This window comes from Neoarius graeffei, chromosome 1, assembly GCF_027579695.1.
Source record: "Neoarius graeffei isolate fNeoGra1 chromosome 1, fNeoGra1.pri, whole genome shotgun sequence".
Lineage (NCBI taxonomy): Eukaryota > Metazoa > Chordata > Actinopteri > Siluriformes > Ariidae > Neoarius > Neoarius graeffei.
In genome coordinates this window covers 108,426,300-108,450,051 of record NC_083569.1, presented here as the reverse complement: position 1 = coordinate 108,450,051, position 23,752 = coordinate 108,426,300, and the positions used below count along the sequence as shown (strand labels likewise).

The 23,752-nt window shown below is 41.7% G+C and overlaps 2 pseudogenes; both read right to left on the bottom strand.

Annotated features, from left to right (window-relative positions):
* Positions 1-23,752, bottom strand: part of LOC132881661 (zinc finger protein 850-like) — a 112,855-nt pseudogene that overhangs the window by 38,314 nt on the left and 50,789 nt on the right.
* Positions 21,491-22,383, bottom strand: LOC132881647 (U1 small nuclear ribonucleoprotein A-like; annotated as a pseudogene).

Below are 23,752 nucleotides of genomic sequence, written 5' to 3'. Positions count from 1 at the left end.
GAACTGAGCGCCGATAACAACTTGGGTCGTCCTTCTCCTCTTTAGTCCGAATGACACGGCGTCCCTGATTTCCATAAAGAACTTCAAATTTTGATTCGTCTGACCACAGAACAGTTTTCCACTTTGCCACAGTCCATTTTAAATGAGCCTTGGCCCAGAGAAGACACCGGCGCTTCTGGATCATGTTTAGATACGGCTTCTTCTTTGAACTATAGAGTTTTAGCTGGCAACAGCGGATGGCACGGTGAATTGTGTTCACAGATAATGTTCTCTGGAAATATTCCTGACCCCTTTTTGTGATTTCCAATACAGAAGCATGCCTGTATGTGATGCAGTGCCGTCTAAGGGCCCGAAGATCACGGGCACCCAGTATGGTTTTCCAGCCTTGACCCTTACGCACAGAGATTCTTCCAGATTCTCTGAATCTTTTGATGATATGTTCAAACTCTTTGCAATTTTACACTGTCAAACTCCTTTCTGATATTGCTCCACTATTTGTCGGCGCAGAATTAGGGGGATTGGTGATCCTCTTCCCATCTTTACTTCTGAGAGCCGCTGCCACTCCAAGATGCTCTTTTTTATACCCAGTCACGTTAATGACCTATTGCCAATTGACATAATGAGTTGCAATTTGGTCCTCCAGCTGTTCCTTTTTTGTACCTTTAACTTTTCCAGCCTCTTATTGCCCCTGTCCCAACTTTTTTGAGATGTGTTGCTGTCATGAAATTTCAAATGAGCCAATATTTGGCATGAAATTTCAAAATGTCTCACTTTCGAAATTTGATATGTTGTTTATGTTCTATTGTGAAGACAATATCAGTTTTTGAGATTTGTAAATTATTGCATTCCGTTTTTATTTACAATTTGAACTTTGTCCCAGCTTTTTTGGAATCGGGGTTGTATTATACTTGGTCATTTATTTACTGAGGAAAATGAGCCAATATTACATATCTGTGAGTGGCAAAAGTATGTGAACCTCTAGAATTAGCAGTTAATTTGAAGGTGAAAACACCTGACTCTAATTTCAATCAATGGGATGGCAATCAGGTGTGAGTGGGCACCCTGTTTTATTTAAAGAACAGGGATCTATCAAAGTCTGATCTTCACAACACATTTGTGGAAGTGTATCATGCACGAACAAAGGAGATTTCTGAGGACCTCAGAAAAAGTGTTGATGCTCATCAGGCTGGAAAAGGTTACAAAACCCTCTCGAAAGAGTTTGGACTCCACCAATCCACAGTCAGACAGATTGTGTACAAACAGAGGAAATTCAAGACCATTGTTACCCTCCCCAGGAGTGGTCAACCAACAAAGATCACTCCAAGAGCAAGGTGTGTAATAGTCAGTGAGGTCACAAAGGACCCCAGGGTAACTTCTAAGCAACTGAAGGCCTCTCTCACATTGGCTAATGTTAATGTTCATCAGGAGAACACTGAACAACCATGGTGTGCATGGCAGGGTTGTAAGGAGAAAGCCACTGCTCTCCAAAAAGAACATTGCTGCTCATCTGCAGTTTGCTAAAGATCACGTGGACAAGCCAGAAGGCTATTGAAAAGTGTTTTGTGGGTGGATGAGACCAAAATAGAACTTTTTGGTTTGAATGAGAAGCGTTATGTTTGAGAAAGGAAAACACTGCATTCCAGGATAAGAACCTGATCCCATCTGTGAAACATGGTGGTGGTAGTATCATGGTTTGGGCCTGTTTTGCTGCATCTGGGCCAGGACGGCTTGCCATCATTGATGGAACAATGAATTCTCTATTATACCAGCGAATTCTAAAGGAAAATGTCAGGACATCTGTCCATGAACTGAATCTCAAGAGAAGGTGGGAAGGTCATGCAGCAAGACAACGACCCTAAGCACACAAGTTGTTCTACCAAAGAATGATTAAAGAAGAATAAAGTTAAATGTTTTGGAATGGTCAAGTCAAAGTTCGGACCTTAATCTAATGGAAATGTGGTGGAAGGACCTGAAGCGAGCAGTTCATGTGAGGAAACCCACCAACATCCCAGAGTTGAAGTTGTTCTGTACGGAGGAATGGGCTAAAATTCCTCCAAGCCGGTGTGCAGGACTGATCAACAGTTACCAGAAACGTTTAGCTGCAGTTATTGCTGCACAAGCAGGGCTCGAAATTCGCGGTGGTCCGGTCACCCAAGGCGACTTAATTTGTCATTTGGCGAATAATTCCTGTCACTAGCCAGCCCGGCTGGCTAGTTGAAAATAAAAAAGCTATATGAAGCGAAGATTCAGACACACCATCAACTAAAGCCACCACATATTAAGTGCGTGCCGTGTCTGTGTTAATCGATGTGTTCATCGGCAGGACGGTCAGACTGTCAGTTTTTTCACTACTGCGTATGCATATAACAGACATCCCAAGTCTCCCGCATGTTCCGGGAGTCTCCCGCATATTGATAGTGGCTCCCTGATGCCCGCAAATTGGATAATATCTTCCAGAATCTAGAGCAAGCGAGCAAGAGCGTGCATGCGAAACATTAATGTCTGCATCACGCATATGACAGAATGCGCAAGAGAGATTGCGCGTGTGCCAGTTCATGAAGCGCATGCTAGACAAAGAGCATCCTGATTGGTTTCCAGACATCCCAACCTGCAGACCCCCCCCCCGCTGATGGGGAAAAAAGTCCAATATATTATTATTTGTTGATATTATATTATGGTGCTCTGTGTTGTTCTCATTTATGTATTTAACAACAGTATCAAAATACTCCGGTTCTTGAAATAAATGCACATTAGTCATGAACAATGGTAACTCCTCTATTTTGTGTTATTTTTGACTAAGTAAAATCAGGGGTGAAAGTAAGCCGGTCCTGGCCGGTCCGGCGTACCACTAAAAGATTTGGCCGTACCGGAAAGAAAAATATACTGTCTCTGAAAAAAAAAGTACTTTCAGCATAACACACCTGCTAACGTTAATTTACCAAAAGCAACACGTTTTCCTCAATATACATTGCATATAACTCGTTCTGACCTGTCTCTGAATTATGTCTGAAGTGAATTCCTTCCGTGTTTCACTCGACAGACAATGTGCGAGATAGTGCGCGTAGCCCACTGCTTAACCATCTTGCGCCAACGTGCGCAGCTGGTATCCAGTGTTTTAGTAGACAGAATGTCCAAAATGAAAAGTTAGTTTTCAACTGTTCAGCTAAAAAAAATGTTATTAAAACGATTGCATTGTTGAAATGATGTGCTTGCAATTTATTTATAATCAAAAACTGATACAGGTGGATGAAAGAGTGATAGTGTGATAAAGTACTATACTAGTACTACTGAGTGATAAGAAGTCTTAGTGAATGCTTGATAAGTAGACAATAATAAATAATTAGGTGTATTTTTCGGCGCTCGCTGCGCACGCGCACTATGACTCAAAATAATAGTAACGGCAAGAAATAAAAGTTACTTTCACCCCTGAGTAAAATTCATACAAGAACAAATTTTGGCGAGTTGATTTTCTGTTTGGTTAGTTACTTTGGAAGGTAACTAGTCCAGCTGGCTGGTGAAAAAATATACGAATTTTGAGCCCTGACAAGTATGTGAGATTGGTACAGGATATGTATGAGGACAGTGTGACAGCAGTGAGATGTGTAGTGGGAATGATGGAGGCATTTAAGGTAGATGTTGGATTGCACCAGGGCAATCCAAGCCCTTTCTTGTTTACAACGGAAATCGACAGGTGGACAGTCGACATCAGGCAAGAGGCCCCATGGACAACGATGTTTGCAGATGATATTGTGATCTGTAGTGAGAAGTAGCAGGAAGCAGAAGAAAACAGATATAGGAGGCATGCACTTGAGAGAAGGGGAATGAAAGTCAGTTGGAGCAAGAGGGTGTACATGTGTGTGAATGAGGGTGAGGACAGTGGAACGGTCCAGCTGCAAGGAATAAAGGTGGTCAAAGCAAAGGAGTTCAATAACTGTACAGTGTACAAAGTACTTTGTACAAAGTAATGGCAAGTGCAGAAGAGAAGTAAAGAAGAGAATGCAAGCACATTGGAATGGATGGAGGACAGTGTCAGGAGTGATTTGTGGCAGAAGGTTGTAGAGTGAAAAGGAAAGTGTACTTGAAAGTGCTGGGTCCCTTCTGAGGTGCTGTGTCTAATCCATACCTCAGCTGCAATATTAAATGGCAGACAGTACACTTTTGATGAAAAGTGGCATTCAGAGCATCAGTGAAAAAATAAGCTGAAATGCTTGGAAATTGCATATTTCAATGCCATTTAAAAAATTGCCTTCGTCGACTGGGCACTGTGCGGCCTCCAGCATCACTTCAGAAACAGGCCAGCCTTTGGAAGTTGGAAACTTGGGACCTATTAATTCTGGAACCACACTGATAGTCGGTTTATTTTGAGTACAATCACTAGGAGGCTGTAAATGGCTGGAGACCAAGAGTTGTTCATTCCTAAGCATAATCCATTTTCAGGCTATTGCCATTGGTACGTGTGACATGGAAAAGTATTTCCAGTACCAGATTCTTGAAGTGTACCATGTCTTTGCACAAAACTAAAATTAGGGATGTGGGTACTGTGTCCTTTTCAAAAGACAAACTTGCTCAAGAACAAGAAGCAAAAATAAATAAATAAATAAATAAAGCTAAAAATCAGTTTATCATCACATAACCTGTTCTGGATAAAACCACGTTCTTGATAGTGTTTTATTTTGATTAACCCTGTGCTGGCCAGAGGTACTTCACATCTCCACATAAAACCATCACTTCTTGTGAAAAATGTTCTGTGTGAAGGTGGGTTGTTTTTTTTTTCCACTGAAGCAAGGTTTAGATAAAGACATTTCACTTTTCCACTATTTCTATTTTGCCTACTAACAAAAAAGTTATATCTTTGTTCAAAGTGATTCATCACTGCAGTGCATGTCGTCTGAAAGTTTTTGACTGTGTTTGACTCAACTTGTCTTCCACTGAACATTTGTGTTTTGAATTGAATTTGGAAACTGATTACCAACAGAATTGATTAAAGCTGGAAAATAAAATGGTTTCAGAAAAAAAAAAAATTATGGATAAACTTCATTACATCGAAAAGGGATCCACCCTTCATATAACCCACCAAAACAGCTATGTTTAGATGAAAAGTGAGCTATTAAAATGATTATAATTATGAGGCTTAATCACATGAAAGTAAAAAAAAAAGTGTATACATAAGAATTTAATTTTTTTTTCTGAAAAAGGAAATGTGAACTACATTCAATATGGGGGGGGGGGGGAGGGGGACTGGATGGTATCTTTTGTCCCTGTGTCGATATATAGTACAGCAGCGGCTACAATTAGACACTTTAACGATCTTTTGGCTATTGCAAAAGTAGAAAAGACTTTCAATACACAAATCGTGCATGAATAATTACTCAAACTTCCACTGGAAAAAAAAAAAACCCGAGTTGATTCCCGATTACTTAGCGCATCAGATTACATGACACCGTTCCACAATTAGCGACACCTTTGTCCACAGTCATTGACATCCAGATGATTTGTTTTTTTTAAATTAAAAAAAAAAAAAAGTCAAAAGTTAACAAATCAGTTTTTATTTAAAATTACTTTTACATAGACATATTTGGTACAAAATATATTTTATATAAATATATGAATGTCTGTGCTTCCGTAAATAAGGAAGTAATTCTAATGTTTGTAAACCAATGAACAGATAATGTTAACCTGTGTCAGAAAATCTTTTTGTTCCACTTTCTAAGTATTTTCATAGATCAGGGTTTGTTAATCGTTCGTTGTTGTTTGTATTAATTTCTAGTTTTGTAGTTTACCAATAAATGTCAACAGGCAATTGACATTGTAAGCGCATGAAAATCCAGGTCAAAGGTCGCATGTCATTCCTCCAACCAAAACTTTATATTTTTACATCGAAAAATATACAGTGTCTACTGATATTGTAATATGTGGTAGATATTTACAACAAACTGCAATATTATATATCCTGAATGGAAGACAAAAAATCAGCATACTTTTTTTTTTTACATGCTTCTGGCCTCATTCTATTTATTGCAATAGGATTCCAAATACTCTATAAACATTCCATTCTGTTGCAGTCCATTCTATGAATCAGGAAAAAAAAAAAAAAAAACACAACATACTGTGATTTTTGTAATTAAGTACTTCATCTACTTCAACAATGTTATACAAAGCTTGATACATAACAGTTGTAAATGTCACTTAATTCCACAGGGTGTTGATAATGGTGGACACCGGTAAAAGTGATCACGATTATCGACACCTCATGTGACTTCTCAAACGCTCGTTAAGACACAAAATGGTGACTGTCAAATGAACGAATAAGAAACAAAGCAGGTTTCGACAAGGAGATCATGAAATATCGGTGAATTTGAGAAGTAAAAACACGTCCATGATCTTTCCACCAGCGCTCGAAACTAACGGTGTCCCGACGTCCCGGGGACCATATAAAATGTCATCGGGACACAAAATTATCATATCTGGGACAATCCCGGGACAATGGAAAAAAATAGATCTAGAAAAAAAGTTCTACATTAATATTATTTACAAAGCCGTAAACCATACGTAGACATTCACCGAATTTGTCAATTTTAATTTTAAAACGTTAACAGCGAAAAATACATAGTAGCTACACTTTCGATGCACCTGCGTCCGTAGGCTACAGAGCAGCGCATTCTGTTCTAGAATCTTCGACCGGAGTCCGCATTATATGGACTTGGAATGGAATTGCTACCGCACACGCTGCGCCGACTCTTGCCAGAACAAAAATGCTTAAGTGGTTGAAGCGGACCGACCGCGGGGAAGAAACTGAAAGCCCAGACATAACGTCTCCGGGACCTTCAGGATCCAAAGTGTCATCGCCTGGTCTGCAGGCAACGCTAGCAACTGAATGAACTTAATGAACACTGTTAGACACGTTATAAAATACAACAGGAATGATGTGGATGATATTGACGGAAGATACCGTTCAACAGAATAAGTGAGTTTTCTTGGTGTCTTTCTAGTTCAGAAAGTTTAGTCAGTCAGCAGCACAACTAGGCTCAGACCTGGCACTATGCTGATGTTGCTAACATTTGCACCCACGTTTCGGCAGCGAAAGTTCATAAAATGGATAACGGAAAAGTTCATAAAAATGGATAACGGTAATGGATAACGGAAAGTTCATAAAAACGCATAACGGTAATGGTGAAAATTATAAGTTGGCCTTATAAATGCCAACAGATATTCAAGGTATAAGTAGATGAAATGAACATAAAAGGGGTCTTATTTTCAACTAAAGTGTACTGCAGATGTAGGGAGTTGAAACATTTTCTGAATGAGCTAGTTGGCCCCTTTAAATAAATGGGTATCTATTCATACAGTGAGATCGCCAAAGTTGATCTCATCTCATTATCTCTAGCCGCTTTATCCTGTTCTACAGGGTCGCAGGCAAGCTGGAGCCTATCCCAGCTGACTACGGGCGAAAGGCGGGGTACACCCTGGACAAGTCGCCAGGTCATCACAGGGCTGACACATAGACACAGACAACCATTCACACTCACACCTACGGTCAATTTAGAGTCACCAGTTAACCTAACCTGCATGTCTTTGGACTGTGGGGGAAACCGGAGCACCCGGAGGAAACCCACACGGACACGGGGAGAACATGCAAACTCCGCACAGAAAGACCCTCGCCGGCTGCTGGGCTCGAACCCAGGACCTTCTTGCTGTGAGGCAACAGTGCTAACCACTACACCACCGTGCCGCCCGCCAAAGTTTAATAAACTGAAAATGCAATAACTGTAATTTTGAAGTAGATGATGTATAGGACATGTGTCACTTGTGTTTTGTGACTTATTGTAAAAATGATATAAAGGGTTCAAAATCGCATAGTTACAAATATAATAGTAACTTCATATGATAATATTAACCACTGGTTATTTCAGAGAGGAAAAAAAATGGGGACACTATTGCTTCCATTCGGGACAATACAACACAGAATTCGGGACCACTGGGGGACACAAAGAAAAAAAGTTAATTTCGAGCCCTGCTTTCCACCATGCTCATCTGCGATAATAATGTCGGAGTTTTCTTCAAACTGCTGATCGTGCTGAAAAAAATTCCATCTTAGGTAACGAGCTGTGTCATCAGACGACAAGATCAAAGGGTGAGGGGGGTCTTCCGGTTCATTAATTAACCAATAACAACAACAACAACAACAACAACTGTTGTAACTGAAAATCACCTTTGTAAAATAGTTTATTGGTAAATCCAAAAAGGTGTCGATAATTATGGACTATTGTAGCCGCTGCTCTAGTAACACGGAACAGAACACTAACATGTAGGAAATCCCATCTCTCAGAAAATCCCCTCAGCTATGATGTGATATTTGGAAATATCAAGAACTCTGTATGCCATTTTCTTAGTTACCAGAAAGAAAGCGTATGCATCAATGGCATTATATCCCTCATCATTGCCTACATCTGATCATTGCTTTATTTTTGTATTATACTGCCTATTTTGCACTACATTTACCTTTATTTTGTACTATACTGGGTGTTTTTTTTTTTGCTTTTATTTTGCACTATATTGCCTTTACTTTGTATTACTTCTTCCACCTATTTATTTATTTGTAATTGGCATTCATGGTGGACAGCAAACTAAGAATTTCATTGTGCAAGAGGACATGTCCTTACTGTGCATACAGGGTTTTCATGAGTATGGAAAACAGATGAAAAGTAACAGATTAGGTGGGTCCAGGGCAACACCCTGGTGGGGGACCAGGGGGACGAAGTGCCCCTGAAGCTGACGGACTTTGTTGATCGTGAAACTGGCCAATAAATGGATAGGAAATGCTAAATCATTGTTAAAATCATTTTACAAAAAAATTAAACACATTCCTGGGTCAAAGGACGCGAACTACGAAATACATATAAGTTATTACTTCTTAGATAAGTTATTACTTCTTCCTAATCCTTTCTGAACATTGTTATGTTATTGCCTTGTGGCTATGCTATTCTGTTTGTTTATGATGATGTTTTGATTATTGTATTTTTTATTTAAATTTTTATTTTTATATCTTTTCTTCTTTATTGTTCAGAATAAAGTAATCAATCAAAAAAAAGTAATCAATATATTTTGGTCAATGTGAGACTCAGTTGACATTTCAGTTGAGACTGATGCTCCTGTTGCGCATCCCTGAATTAATTATATTTTTTTCTGTGTGTGAAAAATAAATGAACTTCTATGCATAAAGAAAATACCCAATTACAATAAATGCATACATTTTTTACAATACACAATGTTAATTGGGTGAAACCACTCCCATCAATGCATGAGCTGGTGCGCGTGCCCGAGACCGGCACTACAAAGCCACCCCGGCCTCCGTAGTTCGGGTCCTTTGACGCAGGAACCCGGAAGTCCTGCAGTAAACAAACCCTGAAGCAACGGGAAAATGCAGCTCTCGCCTACACCATCACAGATACGTAAAATAAAAAACCTGAACTTAACCAATGTGTGTGTGTTCTTGTATGAGTACTGTAACGGTGTATGGTCAGAAAAGACAATAGATAAGCATAACCATTGCACAATAACGCTACAAACACCTGCAAAGTTATTTAGCTGCTGGCTAGTTGCAGCTTGTAGCTTCCAACGTTACTGTGTGTCAGTATAGTGTAATGTGGTGCGGTGTAGTGTAACGCAGGGATAGACCTCAATCTGGCTTTCTATTACAATCGCATGGCCACTTCAGGTAGCCCCGCATGTATTCGTTTAATGGTCTTCTGCGTGTTAAACAGTTACAAAATTATAATAAAGCGAATACTTTACGATTTATTTGGTGTATACTGATGAAGTTACGTATTTTTTTTGGGCCAAGGGAAGGGTGGCGGGCCAGAATTATAACCTGGCGGTGCGCCAATTTAAAAGCACCCGTGGAAAACACCGCTGGGCATTTTCCGCAAGACTTACCAGTTTTTTCTGCAAAGCCAAAATTGAACAGCGTTCGCTTTTTCGCAGTTGCCATCACGCTATACCATACAGGACAGGGTCGCCATCTTACCATGTGGGAACCACATGATACGCTATAATTTTATACGTGCTAAATGATTGGATGATATAAGAAGGATTAGCCAATCGGTTCCCACCATTTATCTAGTCGCATGTACACAGCCTCAGCAACCAAACGGCGCGCAAGTAACGGCGTTCCTTTTCAAATAAGTCCAACAAGAAAGTTCGAACAATTACGGGAAAATTGCACTTGGCCAAAAAACAACCGATTCAGATGTCAATACAACCGATGATTTCGATCGGCAATCGGTTACTAATGAAAACCCTGTGCATATGACAAACACTTTGAACTTGAACTCATCAAAAAAAATCCCCATGCAGGGATGGCCAAGGACATGACGTAAAACAGTTCCACCATTGATTAAGTAATGCATCTCATGACATCAAAACTTCAAAAAATGGATATGGTGCGAGTCAGTCTTGGTATATCCTGGATATACCATGAACTGACATCACAATTTCAAGCTACAGTGCTCAGCGTAAGTTAGTACACCCATTTTTGAAAAAGTTAAAATTTTAAACAATATCTCAATGAACACAAACAATTTCCAAAATGTTGAGAAGTTTAATATAAACATCCGTTTAACTTATAACGTGAAAGTAAGGTTAATAATATAAACTTAGATTACACATTTTTCAGTTTTACTCAAATTAGGGTGGTGCAAAAATGAGTACACCCCACAACAAAAACTACTACATCTACTACTTTGTATGGCCTCCATGATTTTTAATGACAGCACCAAGTCTTCTAGGCATGGAATGAACAAGTTGGCGACATTTTGAAACCTCAATCTTTTTCCATTCTTCAACAATGACCTCTTTTAGTGACTGGATGCTGGATGGAGAGTGATGCTCAACTTGTCTCTTCAGAATTCCCCATAGGTGTTCGATTGGGTTCAGATCAGGAGACATACTTGGCCACTGAATCACTTTCACCCTGTTCTTCTTCAGAAATCCAACAGTGGCCTTAGATGTGTGTTTAGTCATGTTGGAAAAGTGCATGACGACCAAGGGCACGGAGTGATGGTAGTATCTTCTCTTTCAGTATAGAGCAATACATCTGTGAATTCATGATGGCATCAATGAAATGCAGCTCCCCGACACCAGCAGCACTCATGCAGCCCCACATAAGGACACTGCCACCACCATGTTTCACTGTAGGCACCAGGCATTTTTCTTTGTATTCCTCACCTTTGCGACGCCATACTGTTTTGAAGCCATCAGTTCCAAAAACATTTATCTTGGCCTCATCACTCCAGAGTACAGAGTCGCAGTAGTCTTCATCTTTGTCAGCATGGGCCCTGGCAAACTCTAGGTGGGCTTTTTTGTGCCTGGGCTTTAGGAGAGGCTTCTTTCGTGGACGGCATCCATGCATGCCATTCCTCTGCAGTATACGCCGTATTGTGTCACGGGAAATAGTCACCACAGTTTGGCTTTCTACTTCTTTAGATAACTGCAGTGAACTTGCATGCCGATTTTCTTCAACCCTTCTCATCAGAAGACGCTCCTGTCGAGGCGTTAACTTCCGTGGACGACCTGGACGTCTCTGTGAGATGGTTGCAGTTCCATCTTTCTTAAATTTCTGTATCACTTTTGCTGACTGATAAGTAAAGCTTTGCTGATCTTCTTGTAGCCTTCACCTTTGTGGTGAAAAGAAATTATTTTCTTTGGGGAATTCTGAAGAGAACAGTTGAGCATCACTCTCCATGGTCACTGAAAGAGGTCATTGTTGAAGAATGGAAAAAGACTGATGTTGCAAAATGTCGCCAACTTGTTCATTCCATGCCTAGAAGACTTGGTGCTGTCATTAAAAATCATGGAGGCCATACAAAGTACTAGATGTAGTAGTTTTTGTTGTGGGGTGTACTCATTTTTGCACCACCCTAATTTGAGTAAAACTGAAAAATGTGTAATCCAAGTTTATATTATTAACCTTACTTTCCCGTTATAAGTTAAACAGATGTTATATTAAACTTTGTCTTGTCAACATTTTGGAAATTGTTTGAGTTCATTGAGATATTGTTTAAAATGTTACTTTTCAAAGGGGGTGTACTCATTTACACTGACCACTGTGTATGGTGGACTTGAGTCACAGCGATAGCTCTACAAGCATTTCTCTGTGTCTGTGTGTAGAGCTACATATTAGGATTTATTTCTAATTCTTTGTCGTTAACGCTTCTAGTTTGGAATTTTTTAATGAGAAAGAGAGAGAAATCAAATATACCATGCACTGAGAGGCTCCAGTTGAAATTATGGATTCTCTGAGGTGGTGTTTACATTAGACCGTATCCGTATTGTTTTCGTTGCGGATGCACTGTCCGTGCACATTAAAACGCCGGGAAACGACTCCACAGGCGGAACAATTTGAATCCGCCAGGGCCCACGTATTCAACCCAGTACGTATCTGATCCGGTGCTGTGTAAACATTGAGGAACGAGGATACGCAGTGCTGAGCTCAAGCTGACGTCGTCATTGGACAACGTCACTGTGACATCCACCTTCCTGATTCGCTGGCGTTGGTCATGCCACGTTGGTCGTGTGACGCGACTGCTGAAAAACGGCGCGGACTTCACTTCCTGCTATTTGTGTACGCGAATCGTTTTAAAAACGTTAATCTGATGATCCGCTGATTCGAAATAATGTAAACAGGGCCTGACAGAGGACTATTTTCTTCAGGGCGCCCCTCAGAGAATCCATCATTTCAACTGGAGCCTCTTGATGAATAGGACTTTCAAATATAGACAGATTTGGCAGAAATTTGGTCAGTTCAGCCATCTAAACATTTATTATATTGTGTAAGGATATAAATGCAAAAGTCAGCAGTCTTTTATTATTAGTTTGGACACCTTATGCTGTCGAGAACTGGTTACACCAGGATATAAATACAACCCCGATTCCAAAAAAGTTGGGACAAACTACAAATTGTAAATAAAAACGGAATGCAATAATTTACAAATCTCAAAAACTGATATTGTATTCACAATAGAACATAGACAACATATGAAATGTCGAAAGTGAGACATTTTGAAATTTCATGCCAAATATTGGCTCATTTGAAATTTCATGACAGCAACACATCTCAAAAAAGTTGGGACAGGGGCAATAAGAGGCTGGAAAAGTTAAAGGTACAAAAAAGGAACAGCTGGAGGACCAAATTGCAACTCATTAGGTCAATTGGCAATAGGTCATTAACATGACTGGGTATAAAAAGAGCATCTTGGAGTGGCAGCGGCTCTCAGAAGTAAAGATGGGAAGAGGATCACCAATCCCCCTAATTCTGCACTGACAAATAGTGGAGCAATATCAGAAAGGAGTTCAACAGTGTAAAATTGCAAAGAGTTTGAACATATCATCATCTACAGTGCATAATATCATCAAAAGATTCAGAGAATCTGGAAGAATCTCTGTGCGTAAGGGTCAAGGCTGGAAAACCATACTGGGTGCCCGTGATCTTCGGGCCCTTAGACGGCACTGCATCACATACAGGCATGCTTCTGTATTGGAAATCACAAAATGGGCTCAGGAATATTTCCAGAGAACATTATCTGTGAACACAATTCACCGTGCCATCCGCCGTTGCCAGCTAAAACTCTATAGTTCAAAGAAGAAGCCGTATCTAAACATGATCCAGAAGTGCAGACGTCTTCTCTGGGCCAAGGCTCATTTAAAATGGACTGTGGTAAAGTGGAAAACTGTTCTGTGGTCAGACGAATCAAAATTCGAAGTTCTTTATGGAAATCAGGGATGCCGTGTCATTCGGACTAAAGAGGAGAAGGACGACCCAAGTTGTTATCAGTGCTCAGTTCAGAAGCCTGCATCTCTGATGGTATGGGGTTGCATTAGTGCGTGTGGCATGGGCAGCTTACACATCTGGAAAGACACCATCAATGCTGAAAGGTATATCCAGGTTCTAGAGCAACATATGCTCCCATCCAGACGACGTCTCTTTCAGGGAAGACCTTGCATTTTCCAACATGACAATGCCAAACCACATCCTGCATCAATTACAGCATCATGGCTGCGTAGAAGAAGGGTCCGGGTACTGAACTGGCCAGCCTGCAGTCCAGATCTTTCACCCATAGAAAACATTTGGCACATCATAAAACAGAAGATACGACAAAAAAGACCTAAGACAGTTGAGCGACTAGAATCCTACATTAGACAAGAATGGGTTAACATTCCTATCCCTAAACTTGAGCAACTTGTCTCCTCAGTCCCCAGACGTTTACAGACTGTTGTAAAGAGAAAAGGGGATGTCTCACAGTGGGAAACATGGCCTTGTCCCAACTTTTTTGAGATGTGTTATTGTCATGAAATTTAAAATCACCTAATTTTCTCTTTAAATGATACATTTTCTCAGTTTAAACATTTGATATGTCATCTATGTTCTATTCTGAATAAAATATGGAATTTTGAAACTTCCACATCATTGCATTCTGTTTTTATTTACAATTTGTACTTTGTCCCAACTTTTTTGGAATCGGGGTTGTAAGTGCACAGAGTTAGAGAGAGAGAGAGAGAGAGAGAGAATCAGACCCATGAATAAACTTTACCTTTGAGGCAGCAGCAGCAGGAGTCTGTGGAGATTTTCCTAAAGAGGGCCGTCTGGACTCTGAGTTCATTATAAAAGGTGAAAAGAATCAGGACACTGGAAGAAGAAAAACACAGAAACTCACGAGTCCAGAATCTCCACTACCTGTTAACTGTGGGAAGTTTCACATTAACTCACCTTTAATGATATTACACAGAAAATCAACTTCAAATACCCAGACAGAGAATGAAACTGCTCTCTTCCACAGAAAGCTCCAAGCCCAGATCAGTGGTGTCCAGGAATTAGTTCTTCTTCGAAGTAGTTTGACGGTTGGTCAACAACAAATCGGTGCATTACCGCCACCTAGAGGTATTGTCGTGTATTGGTTGTAATACTGTAGTTACCAAGAGGTGGTGCTGTATATAATGAAGCTGCACCAGTAAACGTTGTTCATTCTGCTACCAGCTGTCTCTTCCTTGAGTCACATACATTACATGGTGTCAGAACTAAATTAACCCAGAATTAAAAAATAAAAAAAGAAAACATGGAGCTGCAAAAACCTCCAGTGATGTTGAGCTTAGAAGGTAATCTAGCTGAAAACTGGAGAGTCTGGAGTCAAAAGTTCGATATATATCTCATCGCTAGCGGAATAACAGAGAAGTCGGAGAAAGTAAAATGTGCTATTTTTCTCCATGTTGCCGGAGATGACGCCGTCAAAGTATTCAACACATTTCAGTTTGACAACGACGTTGATGATCTGGATGTATTGAAAGATCTGTTTAAAAACTACTGTGAACCTCGAAAAAACCTGACAAACCAGAGGCATTTGTTTTTTACAAGGGTGCAAGGCAGTCCATTGATGCATACGTCACTGATCTAAAAAAACAAAGCGAAAGACTGCGAGTTTGGAGAGTTAACCGAGTCATTAATAAGAGACAGAGTTATATGTGGGATCATAAATGATCAGATCCGAGGCAGATTGTTAAGAGAGCCGGAGCTGACGCTACAGAGAGTAGTAGACATTTGCCGTGCTAGCAAGGTGAGCCAAAGCCAGCTAAAAAAAGCTACATGAAGAAACTGAAGTGCCGGTTCAGAAATTACACAAGCAAAAAACACATGGAAAAAAGGAGAGACCACAACCACAATCAAAGAAAGAAAAACCACAAGTAGACTGTAGAAAATGCAGGTATAAGCATGATCCAAGGAAGTGCCCTGCATATGGCCAAACCTGCAACTCTTGTCACCGAAAGAATCACTGTGCAAAAATGTGCACAAGCCATGGACAGGCAGAAATCCAACGGAAAATACGAGGTATTGGATGTGACATGGCAAGTGACGATGACATGTTCATAGGGAAAATTGAACTGAAACAAACAGAAATAAGCCATGTGAACAAGCTAGACAAAGTGGATGTGCAAACAAACAAAGATGACTGGACTGTAACGCTGAATATAAACAACCAGACACTCACTGTACAGATAGATACAGGTGCTGACTGTAATGTCATATCCAAGAGAGAATTGGATGCACTGAAACTGAGTGAAAAGAAACTGGACAAATCTTGCTATAAATTAGTGGGGGGTTTTGGGCAAAAAGAAAAGCCACTAGGGCAGAAGACCATTAAATGCCAATACAAGGACAAAGAGCTTGATGTGGACTTTCAAGTAATAAAGCATGATGCTAGAGCAGTACTTGGAAAAGAGTCTAGTGTTGCACTTGGAGTGGTGAAGAAGATATATGGAGTGGGAGAAAAAACAGACAGACATCTCATCTCATCATCTCTAGCTGTTTTATCCTTCTACAGGGTCGCAGGCAAGCTGGAGCCTATCCCAGCTGACTACGGGCGAAAGGCGGGGTACACCCTGGACAAGTCGCCAGGTCATCACAGGGCCGACACATAGACACAGACAACCATTCACACTCACACCTATGGTCAATTTAGAGTCACCAGTTAACCTAACCTGCATGTCTTTGGACTGTGGGGGAAAACCGGAGCACCCGGAGGAAACCCACGCGGACAACATGCAAACTCCACACAGAAAGGCCCTCATCGGCCACGGGGCTCGAACCCGGACCTTCTTGCTGTGAGGCGACAGTGCTAACCACTACACCACTGTGCCGCCCCACAGACAGACATATTGAGTGAATATGAGGATTTATTCACAGGACTGGGCTGTGTTCTGAGAGTTCACCATATTCAGGTAAACCCAGATGTTACACCAGTGATTCATCCTCCCAGAAAGGTCCCAGTGGCCCTGAAAAAAAGACATTGAAAAGGAACTAAAAAAGATGGAAAACCTTGATGTCATAGAAAAACAAACAGAGCCCACAGAATGGGTCAGCAGCATGGTGACAGTAAAAAGAGAACACTATCCTCTGAAAACAGTGGAGGAGGTTGTTGCTGAGATGCCGAAAGCAAAAGTCTTCTCAGTTGTGGATGCAAACCAAGGCTACTGGCAAATCCAGTTAGATGAAGAGAGCTCCAGACTATGCACCTTTAACTCACCCTCAGGCAGGTACAAGTTTAAGAGACTTCCCTTTGGAATATCTTCAGCCCCTGAGGTGTTTCAAAGGTGCCTTTCACAGCATCTAGAAGGACTGGACGGAGTCATCAATGTGATGGATGACATTCTTGTGTGGGGTGAAGACAGAGAGTCACATGACAAGAGGCTGAGGAAGTTGTTTGATAGACTGAGGAACATAAACTTGAAACTAAACAGAGACAAATGCAAAATTGGACTGAGTGAAATCAGCTGCATAGGGCATGAACTGAGCAAAGATGGACTGAAACCTGACATGGACAAAGTGAGAGCCATACAAGAAATGACAGAGCCAACAGACAAACCAGCACTACAGAGATTCATGGGTATGGTGCAGTATTTGGCCAAGGTCATCCCAAATCTCTCAGAAGTACCTGCACCACTCAGAAAACTGCTGGAAGGTGAAACCTCCTGGCATTGGGAGTGTGAACAACAAAGGAGCTTCACACATCTGAAAGAGCTTGTGAGTAACGTTCCAGTGCTAAAATATTATGATGTGGAAAAGCCTGTCACACTGTCAGTCAACACCAGTTCAGGTGGTTTGGGAGCTGTGATCCTGCAAGAACAACAACCTGTGGCGTACGGCTCAAGGTCACTAACAGAGTGTGAACAAAGGTATGCACAAATAGAAAAGGAGCTGCTTACAATTGTGTATGGATGTGAAAAATTTCACCAATATCTGTATGGAAGGCATGTTCAAGTAGAGTCAGATCACAGACCGTTGGAGACAATTTTCAAAAAGCCACTCCACAAAGCTCCAGCAAGGCTGCAGAAAATGTTAATGAGACTACAGAATTACAGCCTGCAGGTGACATACAAACCTGGTAAGGAAATGCACATTGCAGATGCATTGAGCAGAGCCAGCCTGAAAGACCACACAAATGGCAGGAAGGAAGACGAGTTGGATGTGAGCTACAGTGGTGCTTGAAAGTTTGTGAACCCTTTAGAATTTTCTATATTTCTGCATAAATATGACCTAAAACATCAGATTTTCACACAAGTCCTAAAAGTAGGTAAAGAGAACCCAGTTAAACAAATGAGACAAAAATATTATACTTAGTCATTTATATATTGAGGAAAATGATCCAATATTATATATCTGTGAGTGGCAAAAGTATGTGAGCCTTTGTTTTCAGTATCTGGTGTGACCCCCTTGTGCAGCAATAACTGCAACTAAATGTTTCTGGTAACTGTTGATCAGTCCTGCACACCAGCTTGGAGGAATTTTAGCCCATTCCTCTGTACAGAACAGCTTCAACGTTGCTGGGTTGCTGGATGTTGGTGGGTTTCCTCACATGAACTGCTCGCTTCAGGTCCTTCCACAACATTTTGATTGGATTAAGGTCAGGACTTTGACTTGGCCATTCCAAAACATTAACTTCATTCTTCTTTAACCATTCTTTGGTAGAACGACTTGTGTGCTTAGGGTCGTTGTCTTGCTGCATGACCCACCTTCTCTTAAGATTCAGTTCATGGACAGATGTCCTGACATTTTCCTTTAGAATTCGCTGGTATAATAGAGAATTCATTGTGATGGCAAGCCATCCTGGCCCAGATGCAGCAAAACAGGCCCAAACCATGATACTACCACCACCATGTTTCACAGATGGGATAAGGTTCTTATGCTGGAATGCAGTGTTTTCCTTTCGCCAAACATAACGCTTCTCATTTAAACCAAAAAGTTCTACTTTGGTCTCATCCATCCACAAAACATTTTTCCAATAGCCTTCTGGCTTGTCCACGTGATCTTTAGCAAACTGCAGATGAGCAGCAATGTTCTTTTTTTAGAGCAGTGGCTTTCTCCTTGCAACCCTGCCATGCACACCATTGTTGTTCAGTGTTCTCCTGATGGAGGACTCATGAACATTAGCCAATGTGAGAGAGGCCTTCAGTTGCTTAGAAGTTACCCTGGGGTCCTTTGTGACCTCGCCGACTATTACGTGCCTTGCTCTTGGAGTGATTCTGTTGGTCGACCACTCCTGGGGAGGGTAAAAATGGTCTTGAATTTCCTCCATTTGTACACAATCTGTCTGACTGTGGATTGGTGGAGTCCAAACTCTTTAAAGATGGTTTTGTAACCTTTTCCAGCCTGATGAGCATCAACAACGCTTTTTCTGAGGTCCTCAGAAATCTCCTTTTTTCATGCCATGATACACTTCCACAAACATGTGTTGTGAAGATCAGACTTTGATAGATCCCTATTTTTTAAATAAAACAGGGTGCCCACTCACACCTGATTGTCATCCCATTGATTGAAAACACCTGACTCTAATTTCACCTTCAAATGAACTGCTAATCCTAGAGGTTCACATACTTTTGCCACTCACAGATGTGTAATATTGGATCTTTTTCCTCAATAAATAAATGACCAAGTATAATATTTTTGTTTCATTTGTTTAACTGGGTTCTCTTGATCTACTTTTAGGACTTGTGTGAAAATCTGATGATGTTTTAGGTCATATTTATGCAGAAATATAGAAAATTCTAAAGGGTTCACAAACTTTCAAGCACCACTGTATGTAGTCCAACAGTTACCTGTTTCAGAAGAAAGGTGTCAGCAATTCAGAGATGCAACAGAACAGGATGAGGAACTGAGACTAGTCAGACAAGCAGTACAGGATGGATGGCCTGAGTCACAGAGTCAAGTTCCCAAGACAATCCAAAAGTACTGGACTTTCAGAGAGGAGCTGACTTATTCACAAACTCAAAACTGGTTGTTCCGACAAAGATGAGAGAAGAGATGCTAGACAAAATTCATGAAGCACATATGGGAATTGTAAAGAGTAAAGCAAGAGCAAGAGATATCCTGTTTTGGCCAGGCATGGCAAAACAAATTGAGGAAGTTGTGCAGAAATGTACAGTGTGCAACAAACACAAAAACAACAATCCCAGAGAGCCTTTGATATCTCATCCAGTTCCTGAGAGAGAGTGGTCAAAAGTTGGAATAGATCTCTTTCATTTCAATAATGCAGAGTATATTATGTGTGTCAACTACTAAATACCCAGAGATTTCCAAGTTGAATGGTACTACAAGCAAGCACATCATTACGGCTCTAAAGTCTATTTTTGCCAGACATGGTGTACCTGATGTACTTTATTCGGACAATGGGACACAGTTGGTAAGTGCAGAAATGCAAGAATTTGCGGCCAGCTGGGAGTTTAAACACACTACATTGAGTCCGGAGTTTCCACAGTCAAATGGCCAAGCTGAGAGAGCCATTCAAACAGTGAAGAATCTGCTGAAAAAAGCACAGGATAGTCTCAGAGACCCATATATTGCTCTGTTGGAGTACAGAAACACACCACTGGATGGAATAGGATACTCCCCTGCGCAGCTGCTTATGGGAAGGAGGCTGAAGACAAAAATACCTGTGTCAAAGTACCTGTTAAAACCAGGAGTATATAAACATGTGCAGAGCAGATTGATGAACAGACAAAGTATGCAGAAACGCTATTTTGACCGTGGAACTAGGAAACTCCCTGAAATGAGAGAAGGAGAAAGGGTACGAGTCAGACAGCGGAACCAATGGCAACCTGCTATCATTCTGAAAAAACATGATCAGCCAAGGTCGTACTTGGTACAGACTGACAATGAGCAGATCTACAGAAGGAACAGGAGACACATTATGAAAACCAAGGAAACCTTGAATGCTTCATAACAAGAACAACATGAGACTGCTGAAAGTGTTCATGAGTCACTGCCACTGATGGAGAATGGACAGCAGCCTGCGGGGACTGAACCAGAGCAGGACTACCAAGAAAGTCACATGTCTGCAAGGTCACCACCGCGAGCACCAAAATCATTGGTGAGAAAAGAGACTGTGAGCACTGACAACAGTGTAAAAACTTCACGTTTTGGTAGACCTATAAGAGTTCCTCTTAGGTACCGGGAGTAATAGCAGAGACTGCTTAAGTCAAGTCAACTTTATTGTCAAATATGCTATACATGCTCGACATACAGCACAGATGAAATTTCTTTTTTTTTTTTAAATGATTTATTTAAGCAGGAAAGCTCCAGGTACAATGTCTGGGTGACCAGACCCTGGGTGCAATGCTTTTCAAAACTAAAGTCAAGAATTTAAACAAAAACACCCTACTTACAATCTCCAGGTTGATCCTCTTCAGGAGGGATTAAAGAACAAAAAACAAAACACTCCTGACCATGCCATTGATTTGAAAGCATGTTAAACTTATCAGGATATACACTCACAGATAACCAACACATGGCCATCATATGTTACCAGATTTACCTCCTGACCACAGGTCCAGGTACACAGTAGATGGTGACTGGCCTTCCTCTCACAGATAACTGATTAAAAGGGATGTACAGTGCAGAACACTCCTGTATACATTTTCCTGTGGAACTGCACATCATGTAGGAGGTTGGTTGGTTATTTCTTTGCAAACGAGATCTTCATTGCATTAGTCTGTGTGATCTTGAAACCCTGTAATGCTTCCCTGGCTGCACCAGCCTGCACTTCATTATCAAACTCCACAAAGGCAATGTCGTGATGACTCGGAACAAGACGCACCTCTTTGAACCCTGGGAACTGATTAAATAGCATGGAGAGCATGAGCTCATTGGTCTCCTCTGGCAGGTTGGTGAGGAACAGGATGTGATTAGGCGGGTTCTCGGAGACCTGCTGAGGCATCTGTCCTGGCATTTGCCCAGGCATCATCTGACCTGGAGGCATGGCACCTGGTGGCATCTGTCCAGGGCCCATACCTGGGGGTGGCATCATACCAGGAGGTGGCATGTAAGGAGGCTGACCTGGCATTGGCATCATACGAGGATCTTAACTCATAGGAGGCATTCCAGGCATAGCAGCAGGAATTCCAGCCATGCCAGCAGCAGCACCCTTCTTTGACCCTCCTGACTCCACAGCTTTAGGCTTCTTCTTCTCCTTCTTACGATCCCGCTCCACATATGTGCCCTTCATCTTGGCGATAATGTCTGAGTCTTGCTTGGCATACTGAATACGCGTGGGTTTATCATAAAAAGGAAAGCACTGCATGGATCTCAGAGCATTGGAGGCGCTGTTGACCTCTTTGAAGATTACAAAGGCCTGCCCTCGCATTTTGACCGTCCGGGAAACAAGGATATCCAGGATTTGGCCAAACTGTGAGAAAATGGCGTAAAGAGACTTCTTCAGCTCATTTTTTACATTTTTTCATTCAGGTTGTTGATGTAAATTGTGTGGTTTAGGCGCAACTCCTGGCCAGACATAGCTAGCAGCTAACAAAAACAGCACCAACGTTTGTGAGTCGCTGAAACAGGAACACACTCCAACAGTTCTCCACAGATGAAATTTCAGTCCTCTCTGGCCCACGGTGCAAACAGGCAATGCAATAAATAAAAATAGAATAACTGAAATAAACAATATAAACAGTATAAACACTCTAGATAAGAAATAGACATAGACTAAACACTCACAGGTATATACAGGTAGTCGTCGACTTACGACCTATGTGACTTATGACCGATCAACTTTATGACCGTCTGGTTATGACTGGTAAGTGTTTCCCAGCTGAGCTAGCTGAGCGTACGACAGTTTCCGCCCCAGCTCCCGGCAGCGCCTCTCGCCACGTACAACAGTTTCCGCCCCAGCTCCAGGCACATGCACGGTCTCTCTCGCGCACCCTCGCGCACTCCGTCATACAGTTTCCGCCCCAGCTCCAGGCACATGCACAGTCTCTCTTGCACGCCCTCGCGTGCTCCATCATACAGTTTCTGCCCCAGCTCCAGGCACATGCGCAGTCTCTCGCGCGCGCCCTCGCACACTCCATCATACAGTTTCTGCCCCAGCACCTGGTTTATGAAATGAGCAAATGCTCCCACCAGCCCGAGCGCTGCAACAGCTGATGATGACGTAGATGAGCCACAGCCAAGCACCAGTGATGCCAGCGGTCACTAAATTTTGTATTTTGCTATGTTTTACATTTGTATTTTGGTATGTTTCAAACTAAAATGTTTTCTATTTTTCACACCTGTATTTAATATTTTTTGTTTTGCACATATTAAACGAATTGTACTGTATGCAGTGTAGTATGCAGTGTTTGACTTAAACCAAATAATGAGCCATGTCATGGTCCTACCTGTGGGCTTCTCTCTTCAGGTAACATCTCCACTCAGCATTACCGGCCATGCCCGCACTCACTTCCTCTTATTAACTCCCAGTGGCTGTCATTGGCTGTTACTGATCACCTGTTTCCCCCCTGTGTGTATTTAAGCTGCAGTCCTCCCAAGCTTCTGTGTCAGATCGTCTGCAACTCTCAGCCTGATAGCCTGCTTTGTGTTCCTACTACTCTGACTCCTGAAATTGTTCTGTTCGACTCTGTCTGCTCTCCAGCCCCGGTACCCTGACCTGCCTTCTGTTCCGTTTGACTCTGTCTGCTCTCCAGCCCCGGTAACCTGATCTGCCTTCTGTCCCGTTGACTCTGTGTTCCAGTTTGCTCTCTAACTCCTGCCTGCTGAGGGACTGCTTGCTTGGAGACTGCCTGAAACCCAAGGTCTGTCTGCCTACAGCCACAGCTCTCTGACTATGCCAGATTGCAGCTGCTAAGCAGGGTCAGGCCCAGCCAGTACTTGGATGGGAGACCTCAGATGTCACCACCAGCCATCCCTGCCTCTCAGTTCTCCTGCCTCTGG